This window comes from Macrosteles quadrilineatus, unplaced genomic scaffold (genome assembly GCF_028750875.1).
Source record: "Macrosteles quadrilineatus isolate MER2022 unplaced genomic scaffold, UCM_ALF_1.0 Scaffold_1__1_contigs__length_201487025, whole genome shotgun sequence".
In the NCBI taxonomy this organism is placed as follows: Eukaryota; Metazoa; Arthropoda; class Insecta; order Hemiptera; family Cicadellidae; genus Macrosteles; species Macrosteles quadrilineatus.
In genome coordinates, this window is record NW_026542594.1 from 91,619,538 (window position 1) to 91,635,588 (window position 16,051).

The window sequence follows — 16,051 nt, forward strand, 5'->3', positions numbered from 1 at the left end:
AGTCGCTGATCCAGCAGGACGCCGAGGTACTTCACCCGGCGCTTCCATGGGATGTCGGCCCCGTCTAGGTGGAGGTGTTGACCATCGTCCTGCCTCCTCGACCTCGTGAAGGAGATGGCCTCACTCTTGTCAGCGTTGACTTTGACTCGCCACTTCGTCAGCCACGGCAGCAACAGGTCCAGCTGTCGCTGGACATACACCCTGGACATCCTCAGGTTGGCGGAGGTGGCAGTGAAGAGCGCATCGTCTGCATAGAGCGAGAGTTGCACTCTCGGCGCCAGGGGCATGTCGTTGGTGTACCACAGGTAGAGTATCGGCCCGAGAACCGACCCCTGTGGCACACCCGAAGAGACTGGCCGTGGTGTGGAAGTCGCCCGTCCAACGGAGACCTTGAAGCGGCGAGCGGTCAGGTAGCTCTTGACGAGCCTGTAGATCGAGCCGGGTAGAGGGGAGGACGCCAGCTTGTAGAGAAGCCCCTCGTGCCAGACCCGGTCGAAGGCTTTACTCACGTCGATCAGGACTGAGGTCGAGTGGTGCTTCCGTTCCATCGCTCCAGCGATGGTGTTGAGGACCCGCCGCAGCTGGAGGGTGGTGGAGTGGCCCCGCCTGAAGCCGTACTGCTCAGTCCTGATCGAAGAGAAGAACTCCTCGGGGAATCTCGCCAGGATGATCCGCTCCAGCATCTTGGAGAGCACAGGCAGGAGGGAGATCGGCCTGTGGTTCTCGGGGAAGATGTGGTCTTTGCCGGGCTTGGGGATGAGGATGACGTTCGCCAACTTCCAGGTGTCAGGGAAGTGGGCCAGCCTCACGCAGGAGTTGAAGAGACAGGTGATCACAACAATCACCCAAGCCGGTAGGTTCTTCAGTGCTGGAGTCCCGAGGGAGTCCGGTCCAGGGGCCTTCTTCGGACGGAGTCGAGCGATGTGGCCCTTCACCTCGCTGACGGTCACGTGGGGGATGTCCTCGTCGTCGGAGTCCGGCTCGTAGGTCTCTACGAAGTCGTCAACAACCTCGCAGAAGTCCTCGTCGTAGACGTCCGGGTGTGGGGAAAACTGGTCTTCCAGCGAGTCTGCGAAGGTCTCTGCACGGTCTTCGGGCGAGTAGACGAGCCCGCGTCCCCCATGCAGCGGCCTGTTGTGGGTCTTCGTGCCGCGCAGAGCCTTGGCGATCTTCCAGATCCCGTCGTTGGTGTCAGCTTGTCCCTCGACGAAGTCCTCCCACTCCTGGGACCGATGCTCAGCCAGCAGTCGGGAGCACCTCCTGGCCTGCCGGTTGAAGTCCGCCTTCGCTCGAGGGCAGCGGGACTGTTGGTACGCCCTCCTCAGGCGACGTCGCAGGGCGATCTCCTCCCGCAGCCCCTGGGGAAGTGGCGGGGGGGCCCTCGGGTCAACGTCAGAGCTGGCGGCAACCACAGTGTCCTGCAGCAGCGTTGACAGGTCCAGGACTTGCTGGTCGAGCTCCTCTGCCGTCTCAGGTGGCGGGGGAGGCGGTCGAGGGGCGTTGGCCAGGAGGTTGGCGAACTTCGCCCAGTTCACCCTCTTCCTGCGGACCGGAGGGCGGTCGGGGACTCCTCCCTGCGGCAGGTCGAAGATCACCGGGACGTGGTCAGAAGAGAGGTCGGAGACGACGAAGACTTCAATCGGGCCATCGAACGAGCCAGCCAGTCCGATGTCCAGGATGTCGGGCGGGTGTCCAGCACGGGAGTAGTGTGTGGGGTCGGACCACCCATCATCCCAAGAGTACATAACATCTATGAAATGTAAATTTAACATCCAACATTTTGGTGGCCTTTACAAAGGCCATTTTTTTTATACTCAACGGTAAAGTTACACTTAAGCCTTCTTTCAGTTGTTTTTAACATTGGATACATGAATTATCATTTGTTTTGCATTTGTTATGTACTACAGCAAGTAGATATGTATAAAATGAAATAAAAAAAAATTTAATTTTTTGTGATTGGTAAGGATCGAACCCGCAAACCTCTTAGATCAACGACTCACGCTACTCCCACTACGATACAAGGAGGGAGGGAGGGGGGCAACGAGGGGCTTCTTTTAGTGAATATTGTCTCCGTCATTGTATTTCCAGATCTCGGGTATTAAACAACTACCGCTTACAGAGCAGAATTAACCTACAGAATTAAAAGTAAAATACTAAACTGTGATCATGGATGTTTAGAGCTGGAAAAATTTCTCCACACAGCTGCTAGCACAATACTATATTACCGACTTGGATAGTTCACATTCCAAGTACTGTACTGCTTTACCGACACCGCCCGCAGGTGTGTGTGTGTGTGTGTCCACCAACAGAACGATTAATGCGGGTTCCAGTTTTTGCATTCAACAGTAGTGTACTGCTCTACTGAATACAACCTTTTTCCAAGTCCAAGTGTATATGATTGTGGCGACTAGCGCCACGTCTGGGGGAAGTGCCTGCTCGCTGGGAGCATATACTTCCGGTCTGCTGTGGGTCCAAGCCCTGGTAGCTCAGCTACCTGTAGACGTCAACGTCGTTCTGGGAGTTAGTCGTCGATCCGGGGGCGAAGCTGGGGAACATCCTCAGCGACCAGGTCCCTGATGTGTTCCCACGGAGAGTCATCCGCCGTCTCTTCAAGTCTCGCTCGAAGGCCGTCAACGAAGTCTCGGAGAGTTGTCACTGCTGTGGAGTCCCTGATGACGGAGTTTCTCACGTACCAGGGTGAATCTGTCGCCTGCCGAAGAGCCTTGCTCTGGACGACGAGCAGCCTCCGTCTAGCGGTTCTGCAGGTGAGGTGGTACCATGCAGGGGCTGCGTACGTGAGGACAGGCCGAAGCAGGGCCGTGTAGAGTCGGACTCTTGCAGCCGTCCAAGTCCAAGTCCAAGTGTATATGATTGTGGCGACTAGCGCCACGTCTTGGGGAAGTGCCTGCTCGCTGGGAGCATATACTTCCGGTCTGCTGTGGGTCCAAGCCCTGGTAGCTCAGCTACCTGTAGACGTCGACGTCGTTCTGGGAGTTAGTCGTCGATCCGGGGGCGAAGCTGGGGAACATCCTCAGCGACCAGGTCCCTGATGTGTTCCCACGGAGAGTCATCCGCCGTCTCTTCAAGTCTCGCTCGAAGGCCGTCGACGAAGTCTCGGAGAGTTGTCACTGCTGTGGAGTCCCTGATGACGGAGTTCCTCACGTACCAGGGTGAATCTGTCGCCTGCCGAAGAGCCTTGCTCCGGACGACGAGCAGCCTCCGTCTAGCGGTTCTGCAGGTGAGGTGGTACCATGCAGGGGCTGCGTACGTGAGGACAGGCCGAAGCAGGGCCGTGTAGAGTCGGACTCTTGCAGCCGTCGACAACATCCGTGACCTGAGCAGCGGGCGGATGGCGCCAAGACCTTTCCTGGCGAGGTCGCAGACCCTCTCGACGTGGGGAGTCAGGGTGAGTCGCTGATCCAGCAGGACGCCGAGGTACTTCACCCGGCGCTTCCATGGGATGTCGGCCCCGTCTAGGTGGAGGTGTTGACCATCGTCCTGCCTCCTCGACCTCGTGAAGGAGATGGCCTCACTCTTGTCAGCGTTGACTTTGACTCGCCACTTCGTCAGCCACGGCAGCAACAGGTCCAGCTGTCGCTGAACATACACCCTGGACATCCTCAGGTTGGCGGAGGTGGCAGTGAAGAGCGCATCATCTGCGTAGAGCGATAGCTGCACTCTTGGCGCCAGGGGTATGTCGTTGGTGTACCACAGGTAGAGTATCGGCCCGAGAACCGACCCCTGTGGCACACCCGAAGAGACTGGCCGTGGTGTGGAGGTCGCCCGTCCAACGGAGACCCTGAAGCGGCGAGCGGTCAGGTAGCTCTTGATGAGCCTGTAGATCGAGCCGGGTAGAGGGGAGGACGCCAGCTTGTAGAGAAGCCCCTCGTGCCAGACCCGGTCGAAGGCTTTGCTCACGTCGATCAGGACTGAGGTCGAGTGGTGCTTCCGTTCCATCGCTCCAGCGATGGTGTTGAGGACCCGCCGCAGCTGGAGGGTGGTGGAGTGGCCCCGCCTGAAGCCGTACTGCTCAGTCCTGATCGAAGAGAAGAACTCCTCGGGGAATCTCGCCAGGATGATCCGCTCCAGCATCTTGGAGAGCACAGGCAGGAGGGAGATCGGCCTGTGGTTCTCGGGGAAGATGTGGTCCTTGCCGGGCTTGGGGATGAGGATGACGTTCGCCAACTTCCAGGTGTCAGGGAAGTGGGCCAGCCTCACGCAGGAGTTGAAGAGACAGGTGATCACAACAATCACCCAAGCCGGCAGGTTCTTCAGTGCTGGAGTCCCGAGGGAGTCCGGTCCAGGGGCCTTCTTCGGACGGAGTCGAGCGATGTGGCCCTTCACCTCGCTGACGGTCACGTGGGGGATGTCCTCGTCGTCGGAGTCCGGCTCGTAGGTCTCTACGAAGTCGTCAACAACTTTGCAGAAGTCCTCGTCGTAGACGTCCGGGTGTGGGGAAAACTGGTCTTCCAGCGAGTCTGCGAAGGTCTCTGCACGGTCTTCGGGCGAGTAGACGAGCCCGCGTCCCCCATGCAGCGGCCTGTTGTGGGTCTTCGTGCCGCGCAGAGCCTTGGCGATCTTCCAGATCCCGTCGTTGGTGTCAGCCTGTCCCTCGACGAAGTCCTCCCACTCCTGGGACCGATGCTCAGCCAGCAGTCGGGAGCACCTCCTGGCCTGCCGGTTGAAGTCCGCCTTCGCTCGAGGGCAGCGGGACTGTTGGTACGCCCTCCTCAGGCGACGTCGCAGGGCGATCTCCTCCCGCAGCCCCTGGGGAAGTGGTGGGGGGGGCCCTCGGGTCAACGTCAGAGCTGGCGGCAACCACAGTGTCCTGCAGCAGCGTTGACAGGTCCAGGACTTGCTGGTCGAGCTCCTCTGCCGTCTCAGGTGGCGGGGGAGGCGGTCGAGAGGCGTTGGCCAGGAGGTTGGCGAACTTCGCCCAGTTCACCCTCTTCCTGCGGACCGGAGGGCGGTCGGGGACTCCTCCCTGTGGCAGATCGAAGATCACCGGGACGTGGTCAGAAGAGAGGTCGGAGACGACGAAGACTTCAATCGGGCCATCGAACGAGCCAGCCAGTCCGATGTCCAGGATGTCGGGCGGGTGTCCAGCACGGGAGTAGTGTGTGGGGTCGGCTGGGGCAACCACGTTGATGTGAGGGTGGGCGGTGAGGTAGCGCCTGAGAGCAGCTCCAGTGAAGTTTCCTCTCCTGCAACCCCAGTCCAGGTGTTTGGCATTGAGGTCGCCTGCCAGAAGCGCCGGGGTGTCGGGGGGCAGCAGTTGGTCCAGGAGCCCGGGATCAAGGCGTCTCCCTGGGGGGTTGTAGGCAGAGGAGATTTCCAGCTCTGCACCGTCGTGCTGGAGGGCGATGGTCGTCACCTCGATGCCAGGCGGGAGGTTCCTGACGATCGGTCTGTGGGTGACCCGACGATGAACCAGTATCGCCGAGCCACCACTGGCACGTTGTTGCAGAGGCCTGTCTGTCCGGTGAGTGTAGTAGTTTCGGACGTTGAACCTGTCCCCACCGCGCAGATGCGTCTCCTGGATGAGGGCAACGTCAACGTCCATGTCAGTGAGGAGTTGTGTCAGCTCATGGCGTCTGTCGGCAAGCCCGTCGGCGTTCCACGTGAGGATGCGAAGTCTACGCATGATGTTGGGTCAATTGGTCAACAAGTCGCTCGACGACGACCAACATGCTCCTCAGCGTGGAGATGAGTTGAGCCAGCTCAGACTGCTGCGACGGGCTCTTGGACGACTGGGCCGGGGTTGAGGCCGGCTCGATAGGCTGGGCAGGGCGGCTGGGCTGCGGGGCAGGGCTGCTGGGCTGCGGGGCTGGGCTGCTGGGCTGCGGGGCTGGGCTGCTGGGCTGCCGGGCAGGGCCGCTGGGCTGGCGAGGAGGGACCTCCAGGCGAGGGCGGGGAGTTCGCCTTACTCGAGGGTTCGGGGTCTCAGCCGGGGCGGCGGACCGCTCCACAGGAGGGGTGGGTGTCCGGGGTATCGGGCCGGGAGCTCTGCCGCGGTTGTCCGGGTTACGAGGAGCTCGACGACGTCTTCTCCGCTGAGTCCGGAAACCCTCGTCATCGACCTCGGGAGCCCCAGGCGCCTCTTCGTCCACTGGGTCAGGTCTCGGAGCCGGTGGGTCGACCCGGCGCGGTTGACGGCCCGACGGTGCCGTGGACGATTTCGCCGCAGCCGCGTACGAAGCCCGTTGCAGATTCTTGTAGCAAGTGCAGCCCCTGTAGTTGGCAGTGTGGGCCTCACCACAGTTGCAGCACTTCGCCTGGGCTGCTGGCTCCTTGGGGCACTCGGTCGCTGGATGGGTGTCACCGCAGCGGACACAGCGGAGCTGGCGGTGGCACTGGCCCGATCCGTGGCCGAAGCCCTGGCAACGGTGGCATTGAATGGGTCCGTTGGGCCGCTTGTACTGCCGTACTTCCACCTTGCAGTAAAAGGCTCGCCTTATTTCATAAACAGTGGACGGCAGGGAGTATCCTTCCGTCCTGCGGATCGTGAGGAGCCAGAGACCAGTCGGCATTCCACAACCTTTTTGTACATCATACAGGCAGGTGGTCAATTATACTCAGTACGGTACGTAGCAAATAAGCTTTCTTTTTTTTTACAGAACAACTGGCAGCTGTACATATGAGTAAGAGCAAACTTCTATATATTAGATTTGAGCAAAGTACGAATGCATGACTTTTACTACGATATTATAAAGCCTCACGGTTGGTGTTTATTGTTGTTTATATATAAAATTTGGTACTTTTAAACAACTTCCCAGTTTTTTTTTTTTTTTTTTTTTTTTTTTTTTTTTTTTTTGATAGGTAGGTGGAATGCGTTACGCACTTCCCGATACGTTGAGCGCTCCTCCTGGAACACTCCCCCGGCACGTCGGGCGCTCCAGGAGGAGCGCTCAACGTATCGGGAAGTGCGTAACGCATTCCACCTACCTATCAAAAAAAAAAAAAAAACAAAAAAAAAACTGGGAAGTTGTTTAAAAGTACCAAATTTTATATATAAACAACAATAAACACCAACCGTGAGGCTTTATAATATCGTAGTAAAAGTCATGCATTCGTACTTTGCTCAAATCTAATATATAGAAGTTTGCTCTTACTCATATGTACAGCTGCCAGTTGTTCTGTAAAAAAAAGAAAAGATGACCTTCCCAAGATCTCATTGTACACTGTTCGATCTATAAAGTTTGGTTTGGCAATCAATTTTTTAGCTATTTCCAATCTTACACTCGAGTCTCTATTTCTGACTTATTCCATTTACACTCGAGTTTAGTCAAACTTAACCTCGTTCTCCATCTTTAGCCCAGGAATTTTAGAAAAAATAATGCCCTAAAATATAACAAATTAATAACTAGCTGATTTTTGGTGAGGCGTTAGTATGTCATTAGGTAAGTATTTTCTGAAAGTTCCCCTCACTTCCTCCGCTTGCTTCACCCAGTAAAGGGCCAGAAAGGGTCTAAGTGACGTAAAAATACAAAAATATTTATTGAGTGACACCAATGTCACCAATTTTAGTTGTTTTAGTCTTAAATCATTCAGAATGAAAGTAGTCATGCTAAATAATCACCGCAACAATAATTCATAGCACTTTAGAGCGTTTTATTTTATATATTTTAATTTTTATAGTAAATTTTAGGTTATTTAAAGCGTTTTTGCTGAGAATTTCAGTTTTTGACAGCTACTACCCCAACTTATTATTTGTTATTTGTCCTAAAATATATTCAAGAAAATTTTAAAATCTAGGAAACAATTATATAAATCATTAGTGTGATTTTGGATGGGCATAGTAAGACCAAAATATAGATGTAAAGTTAATAGCACCGAACCGCAGCGTATGAATCCTTCACGCGCGCATTTTTGACTATTTAATTCCTCATTTATTAACTTAAAATGGTCTAATTAATAAATAAACTCACATAAAGAATGCTAATAAATAATAACACGTATTATATATATAGATATTAAAAACCCTCATATCCATGGATACGAAAAAATAAATCATAAAACCTATAGGATGTTGAGTAATTTAAGTTTGGATATTTTGGGTTGGTAGCTCTGAAAAAAAAATGTTTGCCCAACAATGCTTTCTCACCTGATATTATGTACGTACACAGCTTTATACGTAAAATACCCACGCCGCAGCAAACCTGCAGACTAAGCAAATTTCCATTTGCCTGATTTTGTTTTACACTAAAATGTGTCCTTAAAAATATCACAATTATTCCCTATTTAAATAACATGTACTTAGGTTTGCTGTATCAGGAAGGGTAAAAAGGTTTTTTTGTAAAATGTTAATATTTTAGTATGAAATGAATCCATTTTCAAAATTTGATCAAAATATGATCATATATTACATAAATTTACAGTTTTTTGGAATTTTCTCCGTAACCATTAGGCGCATAATAACGCTTCAATATACAAAATAATTTTTTTTTAAGCTCTACAATATGTTTTGGAAAGAAAATGCTAAATTTTTAGTTTTTAGGGTCAAAAATGGGAAAACCCAATTTTTGCCCACTTTTTTTGCTTACCATGAGTACTATGGTAATAGCTTATTCCCTATAGGGAAAATTTGCTAAAAACATAATAATGTTTGAAATTGTTTTAGAAGACTCGTGGTACAATTGTTCATTTACAATATGTGATGTGAATAAGTAATAGAACAATTTTGCTTTATATAGGTGTTGTGATTGTTGACAAGTGGAAAATGGTATGGATCATCACTTAAGTCTATTTTCTCACAAACTTCATAATAAATGGACTTGAATTAAAATACAGTTTTTAAGCTACGCATATTTCGCTTGGTGTCATGGGAAAGCTGCATCTTGTGTGGAGAGAGCCTTCTCGAAGCAGGGAACCTGAAAAAATGCCCTCACCCGAGGTATTCCTGTTCTTTTACATGCCAGTGAAGAGCGTGGGGACAACGTTCGACTTATTTAGGAAGGTAAAACATCCTTAAAGGTCCATGAAAAGTGTCAAACATTGTATACACAACCATCGTCCATTGCTGCAGCTAATTGTGTCGCAGCATCAGTCATCTGATTCGTCCTTTTCGGACCCAGGAGTAGGGCCCTAGTCGCCTCTCTCTTTCTCGTTGAAGCATCGATTTGGTGTTCGACATTTTAAGTTCACTGTTTGTTTTGTGGCAAAGATGCCTTGAACTGAGCCAGTACAAAACTCCCACAAAAATATAGAAAGGTTGTACATAAAGTGCTTACCGTAACCGTTAATGCTTATTTAACTCCGTCAAGAAACCTGCTATAGAACGTAAAGATGAATGGGGTCAGTTGATTTTATCCCGAATAGCCGGTGTTGGAGATTTAGTAGCCACCCAAGCAAAGTATTGCCGTGACTGTTATTCTACATTTTTTAGAAACCCATCAGAAAAAGGTGTAGGTAGACCGGAAGACGTCACTAAAAGAGATGCATTTTTAAAATTATGTTGTTGCATTGAAAATAACGACGAATCCTAGTTTAGCGTCACTGAGCTATTAGAAAAAATGGAAGAATTTTTACCAGGAAAGGAAATTTACAGTTAATAATACTTAGTTAGGAAGCTGTCTGAGCATTTAAGGGAGAAAATTACATTTTCGACTTAGGTGGGAAGGGGAAATGTAACAGTTGTAACGTTGAGTGATACTTCTCACAAACTATTGCGGGGGTCATGGAACACTGATAGAATGACGGATTTGGAGACCAAGCGCAAGAAAATAGTTGAAGAGGCTGCCCAGATTATTAGGGAAGACATTATAAAATTAGTATATGACTCAAATCTGTTTATCCATCAACAGATTGTTTATCAAGGGAAGAGGCATCTAAACTCAACTTGTTCTGCCTTTTGTAGCCGCTGTTTTGGAGGCTGCGCCAATGGACCTCCCACATCTCTGTAGGATGATGAAGATGTTGATGCGGGATTGTAGTTACAAGAAAGGTTGTATGTAGGTAAAGAATATGCTTTATTTTGGACGGGTTGAAATTCGCCCCCAGAAACTGGTCCGTACTTTTCTAAAATGTGCAGGAAAAATTATTAACTTATCTTAGCTATTTTTTTTATTTGTTGATATGTGAGTATTAGTTGTAAATAAGATTTAAAAAACTAAGGTAAAGAAAGTCCAATAATACATATCTTACAAATGATGCAAGAGTTTTATTTATTTTTTATATATATATTTGTTTAAACAAAAATTAAAATATATCAAATAAAACGCCTTAGAGTGCTATGAATTATTGTTGCGGCAATTGTTTAGCATGACCACTTTCATTCTGAATGATTTAAGACTAAAACCATTAAAATCGGTGACACTGGTGTCACTCAATAAAGATTTTTGTATTTTTACATCACTTAGACCCTTTCTAGCCCTTTACTGGGTGAAGCAAGCGGAGGAAGTGCGGGGAACTTTCAGAAAATACTTACCTAATGACATACTAACACCATACCAAAAATCAGCTAGTTATTAATTTGTTCTATTTTTTTACCTAAAGTGCCTGGGCTACTTTTAATTCTCAGCTGTTTTGTAATGCCATCATTACAAACGAATCTTTTGTCGTCATGAGCTGACAACGAAATCTTGTTGACTTCCACACTGTACAACTTACTCTCATTCCTTCTGTTTTCTATAAATAAAGAATAAACAAAAGAAAGAAGCTATCCTACACTATAAGTGTAAAGTAGTTTCCCATTCTTTTAAACACACACAAATTACCTCAACAACCTACGTCACTACCCACATACGTCACAAGTGACGTATCACCCGAAACACCCGCATAAAACCCAACTGCAGTTTTGACTTATAATCCCAATCCTACGTCATACCACATACGTCACCCTCTCATGACGTATTCCATCACCTATGACGTCACAAAGTGACGTAGCACCGGAAGCAACCATTTCCGCCTGATGGGCTTTAAACTCAATTAATTCACCCCATCAGCCCTGACAGGTGGGTGTGATAGGAGTGACCTTTGGCTACTACTCCGACCCCTGTGGCACACCCGAAGAGACTGGCCGTGGTGTGGAAGTCGCCCGTCCAACGGAGACCCTGAAGCGGCAAGCGGTCAGGTAGCTCTTGACGAGCCTGTAGATCGAGCCGGGTAGAGGGGAGGACGCCAGCTTGTAGAGAAGCCCGGTCGAAGGCTTTGCTCACGTCGATCAGGACTGAGGTCGAGTGGTGCTTCTGTTCCATCGCTCCAGCGATGGTGTTGAGGACCCGCCGCAGCTGGAGGGTGGTGGAGTGGCCCCGCCTGAAGCCGTACTGCTCAGCCCTGATCAAAGAGAAGAACTCATCGGGGAACCTCGCCAGGACGATCCGCTCCAGCATCTTAGAGAGCACAGGCAGGAGGGAGATCGGCCTGTGGTTCTCGGGGAAGATGTGGTCCTTGCCGGGCTTGGGGATGAGTATGACATTTGCCAGCTTCCAGGTGTCGGGGAAGTGGGCCAGCCTCAAGCAGGAGTTGAAGAGGCAGGTGATGACAACAACTACCCAAGCCGGCAGGTTCTTCAGTGCTGGAGTCCCGAGGGAGTCCGGTCCAGGGGCCTTCTTCGGACGGAGTCGAGCGATGTGGCCCTTCACCTCGCTGACGGTCACGTGGGGGTTGTCCTCTTCGTCGTAGTCCGGCTCGTAGGTCTCTACGAAGTCGTCAACAACCTTGCAGAAGTCCTCGTCGTAGACGTCTGGGTGTGGGGAAAACTGGTTTTCCAGCGAGTCGGCGAAGGTCTCTGCACGGTCTTCGGGCGAGTAGACGAGCCCGCGTCCCCCATGCAGCGGCCTGTTGTGTATCTTCGTGCCGCGCAGAGCCTTGGCGATCTTCCAGATGCCGTCGTTGGTGTCAGCCTGGCCCTCGACGAAGTCCTCCCACTCCTGGGACCGATTGCTCAGCCAGCAGTCGGGAGCACCTCCTAGCCTGCCGGTTGAAGTCCGCCTTCGCTCGAGGGCAGCGGGACTGCTGGTACCTTCTCCTCAGGCGACGTCATAGGGTGATCTCCACCCGCAGCCCCTGGGGAAGTGGCGGGGGAGCCCTCGGGTCAACTTCAGAGCTGGCGGCAACCACAGTGTCCTGCAGCAGCGTCGACAGGTCCAGGACTTGCTGATCGAGCTCTTCCGTGGTCGCAGGCGGCGGGGGAGGCGGCCGAGGGGCGTTGGCCAGGAGGTTGGCGAACTTTGCCCAGTTCACTCTCTTCCTGCGGGTTGGAGAACGGTCAGGTACCCCTCCCTGCGGCAGGTCGAAGATCACCGGGACGTGGAAGGAGGAGAGGTCGGAGACGACGAAGACTTCGATCGGGCCATCGAACGAGCCAGCCAGTCCGATGTCCAGGATGTCGGGCGGGTATCCAGCACGGGGGTAGTGCGTGGGGTCGGCCGGAGCAACCACGTTGATATGAGGGTGGGCGGTGAGGTAGCACCTGAGAGCAGCTCCAGTAATGTTGCCCCTCCTGCAACCCCAGTCCAGGTGTTTGGCTTTGAGGTCGCCCGCCAGAAGCGCCAGGGTGTCGGGGGGCAGCAGCAAGTCCAGGAGTCCGGGGTCGAGGCGTCTCCCTGGGGGTTTGTAGGCAGAGGAGATTTCCAGCTCTGCACCGTCATGCTGGAGGGCGATGGTTGTCACCTCGATGCCAGGTGGGAGGTTCCTGACGATCAGTCTGTGGGTGACCCGACGATGAACCAGTATCGCCGAGCCACCACTGGGATGCCGTTGCAGAAGCCTGTCTGTCCGATGAGTGAAGTAGTTTCGGACGTTGAACGTGTCCCCACCGCGCAGATGCGTCTCCTGGATGAGGGCAACGTCAACGTCCATGTCAGTGAGGAGTTGTGTCAGCTCGTAGCGTCCGTCAGCAAGCCCGTCGGCGTTCCACGAGAGGATGCGAAGTCTACGCATGATTTTGAGTCAACTGGTCAACAAGTCGCTCGACGACGACCAACATGCTCCTCAGCGTGGAGATGAGTTGAGCCAGCTCAGACTGCTGCGACGGGCTCTTGGACGACTGGGCCGTGGTTGAGGCCGGCTCGATGGGCTGGGCAGGGTGGCTGGGCTGTGGGGCTGGGCTGCTGGGCTGCGGGGCAGGGCTGCTGGGCTGCGGGGCAGGGCTGCTTGGCTGCCGGGCAGGGCCGCTAGGCTGGCGAGGAGGGACTTCTAAACGAGTGCGGGGAGTTTGCCTCACTCGAGGGTTCGGGGTCTCAGCCGGGGCGGCGGGCTGCTCCACAGGAGGGGTGGGTGTTCGGGGCCTCGTGCCAGAAGCCCTGCCGCGGTTGTCCGGGTTTCGGGGAGCTCGACGACGTCGTCTTCGCTGAGTCCGGAAGCCATCGTCATCGACCTCGGGAGCCGCAGAAGCCTCGTCCTCCACGGGGTCAGGTCTTGGTGCCGGCGGGTCGACCCGGCGCGGTTGACGGCCCGACGGTGCCGTTGACGATTTCGCCGCAGCCGCGTACGAAGCCCGTTGCTGGGTCTTGTAGCAAGTGCGGCCCCTGTAGTTGGCGGTATGGGACTCGCCACAGTTGCAGCACTTCGCCTGGGCTGCTGGCTCCTTGGGGCACTCAGCCGCTGGATGGCTGTCCGCGCAGCGGACACAGCGGACCTGGCGATGGCACTGTCCCGATCCATGGCCGAAGCCCTGGCAACGGTGGCACTGGATGGGACCGTTGGGCCGCTTATACTGCCGCACCTCCACCTTGCAGTAAAAAGCACGCCTGATCTCATAGACAGTTGGGAATATCCTTCCGTCCTGCGGATCGTGAGGAGCCAGAGGCCGGTCGGCATTCCTCGGCGGGTCTTCATTAGCTTCGCCTCGCAAATTTCGAAGTCGTGAAACTCGGCCATGATCTCTTCCGGGGTCAGCGTCGGTGGGAGGCCCTTCACCACCACCTTGAGCAGCCGCTCGGTACGTAGGGCGAAGGTGTGAAAAGGTACCCGCTCTTGCTGGAGATACCGCTGGACGGCGTGGAAGTGGGGTACAGTGTCCACCCTGATCCGCAGATTCTTCCCGGTGCATGAAGCATCAAATTGGCCGCCCACCAGTTGTCCGATGGCGACAGCGTGGGCAGGCCAGCTCCACGGTATGTCCAGGAGGATTGGCGGAGGACGTAGCTCGTTCCGCGTCGGGGCCGGATCCATCTTCCATGTCTGCGACCTCGCCAGGAAAGGTCTTGGCGCCATCCGCCCGCTGCTCAAGTCACGGAAGTTGTCTACGGCTGCAAGAGTCCGACTCTACACGGCCCTGCTTCGACCTGTCCTCACGTACGCAGCCCCTGCATGGTACCACCTCACCTGCAGAACCGCTAGACGGAGGCTGCTCGTCGTCCAGAGCAAGGCTCTCCGGCAGGCGACAGATTCACCCTGGTACGTGAGGAACTCCGTCATCAGGGACTCCACAGCAGTGACAACTCTCCGAGACTTCGTAGACGGCCTTCGAGCGAGACTTGAAGAGACGGCGGATGTTTCTCCGTGGGAACATATCAGGGACCTGGTCGCTGAGGATGTTCCGCAGCTCCGCCCCCAGATCAACGAGTAACCCCCAGGAAAGACGTTGACGTCTACAGGTAGCTGAGCTACCAGGGCTTGGACCCACAGCAGACCGAAAGTATATGCTCCCAGCGAGCAGGCACTTCCCCCAGACGTGGCGCTAGTCGCCACAATCATATACACTTGGGACTTGGACTTCGGAGTCAGCGGCGACCTGGAGGGTGTCTTGTCCGGTTTTGCGGGCCTTCCGCTCGGCAGGGGGAGTGGGAGACGCTCGCCTCTTGTTGGTGGTCTGGTGGCCTTGACTAAGGCCGTTTTCTCCGGACGACGGGCAAGGGTTCACCTGGCAACTGGTCCCCTCGCCGCCAGTGAAGACGTACGGGCCGCCGCCAGGGGTGACAGTGGCGCACCGTAGGTCCACACCCGCTCGGGTCACCGCAGCAGCGATCTTCCCCCAGGCACTGTTCTCCGTCCCGTGAGGGGAAGTCCCAGGGGGGTGGAGTTGCTGGGCCGGGCGGCGGCGGAATTACAGGGCCGGCCGGGGGCTCCAAACGTCTGGTGGCCTTGACTAAGGCCGTTTTTTGGGTCAGCGGGTGGTCGCGAAGCGAAGCTCCACACAGAAGCTGGGGGTTGGTCCGTCTTCGAAGTCGAGTCCGTGGGCGGGTGCAGGGTCGTAGTCGGGCCTGACGCGCGAGGCAGGGCTGCAGAGCCAGAAGGCAAAGCAGCGGGCGCATCGGGGTGGCCTTGTAAAAGGCCGTTTAGCGGCTGGTCGCTGCTCACGGGTTGTAAATCCGGAGGGGTCCCAGAAGTTCCGCCTGTATCTTCCTCTTCCATCGTGTAGTCTAGAAGTTCAATCTATTGCTGCGCTCCGAGATGTTTACTCCACGAAGGTTGGCGATCGAATACTTCCGGTCTCCAGGTCCAAGTGTATATGATTGTGGCGACTAGCGCTTCCAGGTCCAGGTGTATATGACTGTGCGACTAGCGCCACGTCTGGGGAAGTGCCTGCTCGCTAGGAGCATATACTTCCGGTCTGCTGTGGGTCTAAGCCCTGGTAGCTACCTGGTAGGGGTACCTGTAGACGTCAACGTCGTTCCTGGGGGTTACTCGTAGATCTGGGGGCGGAGCTGTGGAACATCCTCAGCGACTAGGTCCCTGGTCCCTGAGATCTTGTCTTGATTACCTCGTAACGATGTATTCTACAAGTCCAAGTCCAAGTGTATATGATTGTGGCGACTAGCGCCACGTCTGGGGGAAGTGCCTGCTCGCTGGGAGCATATACTTCCGGTCTGCTGTGGGTCCAAGCCCTGGTAGCTCAGCTACCTGTAGACGTCAACGTCGTTCTGGGAGTTAGTCGTCGATCCGGGGGCGAAGCTGGGGAACATCCTCAGCGACCAGGTCCCTGATGTGTTCCCACGGAGAGTCATCCGCCGTCTCTTCAAGTCTCGCTCGAAGGCCGTCGACGAAGTCTCGGAGAGTTGTCACTGCTGTGGAGTCCCTGATGACGGAGTTCCTCACGTACCAGGGTGAATCTGTCGCCTGCCGAAGAGCCTTGCTCTGGACGACGAGCAGCCTCCGTCTAGCGGTT